The following is a 6,049-nucleotide window of genomic DNA, read 5'->3' on the forward strand; positions in this document are numbered from 1 at the left end:
CTACAAGCTAGAATTTGAAGCCCCACCATGCAATGCATTCTGGGAAATGCTGAAATGCTGACAGACATTTTAAAGGCCATTTCTGATGTTCAGAATGGCTTTTACAGACATTTTTGGCACATAGCAGAAGCTCAGAGATGAGATTTGAATCTGAGCTGTGATTTCTGTCTTAAAAACTGAGTTTGAAGAGAAATCAAATCAAATAAAACAGTTAAGAGAGTAGACGCTTAAAACCAAAGTCCAGTCTTCAGAGCAGCAAATCCTTCATCCAACAGAGGATCAGAGATGGCATTTTAAAAGTGAAGTGTGATTTATTTCCAAAACAGAGTTCAAAAAGACATAAAAATTTAATAAAATCTGGCTAAGTTGAAATAAGAGGCAATTGAAGTTAGGTTAAAACCCAGCCCTATAGGAAATCCTAGCCAGACTGAGTAGGCAGAAAAATGAATGGGAGTCTTTAGCTCAGACCACCAAACATGTTGGGCACCTGCAGAGGGTTGGAGGGAATATAGAAAACCAAATTTGGTCAAAAGAACATTTATAATTTTGGAGTTGCTTTGAATGAGCAATTCTTTAAATGAATAGAGGTCAGTAGCAGGTGTGTCAAGGGAAGGAGCCACACCGACCAAACTTGGAGGATATGTAAGGCCCCTTCCACATAGTCTCCTACAATTTTTCATTTATTTTGTTTGCTCTAATGTGCAAGTGGGTTTCATCCTATATCCCTAATCCTCCACTAGATGGCTGCATAGGACTGTCATTGAAAATGAAACTCTCCAAAGAAGTCCAAACCACATCAAAACCTAATCAAATGAGACCGACAAATATTAATAATTTAAAAAATGCCATTTATTTTATAACAAATTACAAATTTTATTATATTACAACACTGTGCATGATATTAAGTAAAAAAAAAAAGATATCAATGTATATATATTAAATAATGTTATTGTAATACACTGTAAGGCCAATCACAGCCCATCTATTTGTAGAAGTATTTTTAATTTCTGTTTTCACGTATTTGTATATATTTTCAAAGTGTATAGTTCCATGTTGTTTTATGATGCTATTCATGGGGCTGCCAGTAGGGGGAGTACCTTAAAACCCTTTCACTCACCCTCCGCCCTCTCTCCTCCAGCATGCACATGGCACGCCTTCCAGGATACATCTGTCTTTTTCTGTTTGTTTATAATCTTGATTGAGATACAAAACCCTGGTTCCCAACATGCTGAAGTAGTTTTTTTTTTTTTTAAAGTTTAATAGGACAGAATCCAAGACTCTCATTTTTATCCAACCAAACTTGAAATTTTTACAAATCTGTTTCTACTCAACCTGTAAAAGCAACAAACATATAAAAAGAAATGCTCATTATTTCAGAAAAACATGTCAACTCCATATTTGATATTTTATTGGAACATCTTTATTGATAACTTTAACTGGAAAAGGATTAGGACTTTACCAAATATATGATAACTAATAAAGTAAAAGAAGTGTCTTTTAAAATTATTCACAGAATTTACCCATCCAAAGTTTTTCTACAACATTTTAACAATAATGGATATTATTTGCTCTTTTGTAAAGGAAACACAGAAGATGTTTGATTTATTTTGGACTTTTCTCTATTCAATTTTGTGAAAGTATTTTCATTGTGCTTTCTGCTTCTATTGAACTGTATGTCTCCATTTTTTAACATGTATTGTTTTGCTTCATTAACTATCCAACAGCTAAAAAACATTTTTATATTATTAATCTTATTATATACTTAGCCAAATGGCACATGCATAAATGCAGTTACACTAATAAAAAAAAAATTCTTTCCATTTTTGGCAATGAGATCAAACAATATATCAAAACTATTGGAAATTCCAACAATACTAAAGCTATTAAAATTTGCACTTTATGTTCTCTAATTTATTTATGTAATACTAGGCTGATCTACTGCCTCAATGTTTGTTGCCACCTGGCGGTCATTATGTCACACACTCTATGCTGTTTTTGTAATATGTATTTTTTGTTTCTTTGTGGGGGAGGGGGGGTTCTGTCTGCCTGCTGCTTCCCTTTTTCATCCATTAGAGGGCGACTGGAGGCTGCACCTGTGGAGAGCATGCTTGCTGACTCAGCCAGTGCACCTGTGATCTATGAGCTAATCATCCTGGAGTGTATGAGGAGCTGACTGCCAACACCTTGACGCCAGTTGGCTCTCTCCTCCTCGCTTGTACTTACCTGTCTACTGCCCTCCACTGCATGCGGTAGAGATAGGCAAATAAAGCTTTCCAACCCTTTGCTTTGCAAAAAGGTTCATTACTTGATGCTTCATTCATCACTCAATAGTGACATCTGCTGGTGAAACTGTAACAGCCTTGTCACTCAGTTGGATCATACTTCCAAAAATTACTGAATGCAATATTGTCAAAGTTTTCATCAAACTAATGTTTATTAACAGGAGAATCAGTGAAACAATATTTAATTGTCATATGTTTTAATTATTAAAATGATTTGTAGCTAATCTAATCCTGGTAGATGTTGAACGTCAGTGGTTGTGTTGGGTTTTCTTTTATGTCATAGACGGATTTGACAATAAAGGCGTTTGATGTTTTAGTGTCTTGGGAGTGCAGTGCCTGTTGGGGCGTTCACTTTTTCTTGGATTTCTAATTGGCTCTGATCCCTTATATTTGGCTACATGTTGAATTTTAGTTCTGCAAGTTCTGGGAAAAAAATTATCAGCAGCACAAGGCAAAACAAAAACTTTAATTGCAACAACACAATTTAAAGTCATACTGAACTTTGGAGTACACACAAAAGAGCAATTACAACACTAAAACCTCAAACACTGAACTTTTTACTACAACACCACAAACAAATTAAAATAAAAATTTTAACTGATAAATTATTGAATAGAACATTGTCAATATAAGACTAAACTATTTCTCTTGGGAGGAGGTGAGCCAACCTCACCCATCTAACTAAGATCATCCCCTGGCCTTCCAACCCTAAACGAGTGCTGCCTCACCCCATGGTCCACGTAGATCTCCTCTCCCAGCTTGATGTGTCTTGTTGTTTTTATTAGGAGAAATTGGTCTGCCAGGCCTGGGACCTTAACTAAAAGAGATTTGGTGTTGAAGTTTTTGGCAGAAAAGTTTATCAGTCAGCCAAACATGGCAAGTTGCAGATGACTGTCACACAGGTGGACCTGAGAGTTTATGCAGAAGTCCTTGGTCCCCAGACTTGAAAAAGTAAATGTATGCATCTTGTCCCGCCTTCAGGGACCCCATAAGCCGCCAGCCTTGGCAGCAGTAGTGAATATTCCATGGCAGTGACATGTGATGGACCCCTTGACGAAAAGTCCTGGTCACAAAGAGTCATGTGGAAGAAAAAAAATATTATTTATGAATTTATTATTTTTTTTAATTAAAGAAGTGTCAGTTTCCAAAACAAGATCCAGGAACCGGCACTTGATATCCACCCACCTCTTCTTTTGGGGTGTGGTGGATAGCGCTGTGCAGATCTCCAGGACCTCCTCTGCAGTGTTACAGTTCCCAGTTCAGTTGGACTTTGCAATGAAGCTCTCCACCTTGGCCAATATGGGCTTCTACCGGCTCCGTTTGGCCAGGAGACAGAAACTACCCATGCATGCAGTTAGAGCTGAATATAACGTTCCCTGCATCAGAACCTGGTAAGGTAAGGTCAGTAAGAGGAAAAAAATAAAAATAAATAAATAAAATAAATAAGGTGATCCCGCCTCGTATTAAACTGAATCAACTGCAACTTGTCAAAGAAGCTCCTTGTCAGGGGGGAATCCGGCCTCCACTTTTTTAGGAGGCGGCGCATCAGTCAGGGTTACCCTAAAAGACTTGAGAGAAGTGCCCGGGTCTGTGTATCACTCACAGCTTTGCCTCCACCTTTTGGGCCTCAGAGTGTTGTCTGTGGAGCTAAAGGAGATAAATACATTAAACACATAACCAAACACAAACATGGCTACCCTGAGATCAAATACACACACCCTGCTCAGCTTTAGGTTTCCGCTCTGAGCTTCCACAGGATGCAGGACTATTGCTTGTTTCCTATTCTGAAGATTGGAATTTTGATTGTGGAGTCCTTTTTTCATCACATTCTTTTATTTTATTTTATTTTCAGCTGTGCCAAGCGCTGGAATGGTTCAATGAGGTGAGAACTACAAACGTCTCCGCGAGTTTTACCCAGAATGCACTGCAGTTACTTGATTGCTCCTCTGAAGGCTGAGTGCCGTCTTAAAAACTCCGCTTTTTCACCAAGCTCTTTTAATTCTTTGTTTTCAAGCTCCTTTTCCTGATATGAAGCTTGATACAGCTTTTAATTTAATTTCTGAGCTGCTACCGAAGGCTGGAACTACACAGTCAGATTTGGACTACAAACATGTCTGCTTCATTTACCCATCATGCTTAGCGGTTGGGACTTTAAATTAGCCTCTAGTTTGACCGTTTTGATGCAAACCCTGTTGAACTTTATACCGTTTGATTCAGCATGAACTTCTCTTTTAAACTGTATGGGTCAGAACGACCTTTAAAATGATTTGGGGATCGGTGAAGAACCGAACAGAAAATAAGACTTGGACTATATGGCCACTGGACTTGCCCAGAGTACATTATGGCTCCTTCTTTACTACATACTACAGCTGCACGCTTCCATTTTGATCACAGAGAACGCTGGGGCTAATGCTGGGCAAGTCTTCTCCGTTTTCAATCAGTGATTTAACCTTTTTTTGGGACCACTAAAAACCTAAAAAGTAAATGATAGAAGAATAAAGCTGGATTTAGTTCAGTTTAAAACCAGATTTTGGTGTTCTCTTGGAAATAAAGGTTTGATTTATTCTGCATTAATCTGATTTCAAATCCTGATTCATCTTTGGAGAATGAAAGGCTAATGGGGGCTCCTCAATAATCCTGTTTGAGACTTCACACATGATCCTGCACAAATATACACAACTAAAGTCTCAATTTAACTCAATTTAACTCTTATTTTTATCTCGGACACACAGCATGGCTTGATCAACCATGACTGGACTCTCCTTGGGTAGGGTGTCTAGCGACGCTTTCCAGGGCACGGGCCCCTCTCTCGGAGCAAACCCATTTCAGGGCGCCCTGCCCTTCACACAGTGGCGCAAAAAGTGGGTATGCAGCGCATGCAACGCATAGGGGCACCAGAGGGGGCGTCAAAACACAGTCTGGAGGGGGCGGCGCCCCGATGATGCCTTCGCATACACTTCACCGCGCCCTGACGCTCCTTCACCTCGCGCACATGTAAATGTAAATGTAGCAAGTTTTACCTTTCACGTGTCTTCGTCTCGGGGGGGAGGTGGGGTGGGGGGGTTAAAGATATGGTCGCTCATACGGATAGAGCGACCGTATGTTTTACGTACCTTCCTTGGGGGGGCTGATTTATGTTTTCGCATCGACCTGAATAATATGTAGTTGTGCCCCTGCCTTCACAAAGAAAACAGAACTCTCCCCAGGGCTGCTGCCAGCTTCTCCGGGTTCGTTTGCGTTACCGCACTGGGCGCCTCACGGCGCCTATCTCCACCGCTACAGGTTCAGAATAGTGAGTACTCTACAGTTTCTAAAATACAAGCTAAAGAATGACTAATAAACTAGAGTCTGGATTCCAAGTTTGTTCTAATTCTAAGTCCGAGCAGAAAAGTAGTAGTTTCATAAGAACTCAAGAATATGTGAAAGAACATGCATGTGTGTGTGCTTCAAAGTTTGACTTTTTGTGTGGTCCTTTCCACCTGTAGTGATACTTGTAGAGCTGACAAACCTTACAGGTGAAGCACAATGTGTTGGTCTTTCTGTCCTCATTGCTAGGGCAGACCTGACACCTGTTTCTTTTTGAATCACATGGTCTCACTGGGGTTGTAGCTGTGGTTGATGTTGAGGCAGGGCTGGCTGAGGACAATGATGCTGATGGTCTTCTTGTTGTCATCCCTGGGGCCTTGCCACGAAGGAGCTCTTTAACCACCTCAGTGACCTCATCCCCAGAAATGGGAGAGCCTGTAGGGAGTTGGTTGAGTGAACAG

The 6,049-nt window shown here is 40.1% G+C and overlaps 1 long non-coding RNA gene across 1 annotated transcript in view; it reads right to left on the minus strand.

The window, feature by feature from the left end:
- The window catches only part of LOC107836563 (uncharacterized), a 21,093-nt gene that overhangs the window by 1,661 nt on the left and 13,383 nt on the right, over positions 1-6,049 (minus strand). The window contains exon 2 of the long non-coding RNA XR_001662476.1: positions 1,153-1,154. This is a non-coding gene — a long non-coding RNA (uncharacterized LOC107836563). The remainder of the gene's footprint in view (positions 1-1,152; positions 1,155-6,049) is intronic.

The sequence above is a fragment of the Poecilia formosa genome, unplaced genomic scaffold, assembly GCF_000485575.1.
Source record: "Poecilia formosa unplaced genomic scaffold, Poecilia_formosa-5.1.2 Scaffold67, whole genome shotgun sequence".
NCBI lineage: Eukaryota > Metazoa > Chordata > Actinopteri > Cyprinodontiformes > Poeciliidae > Poecilia > Poecilia formosa.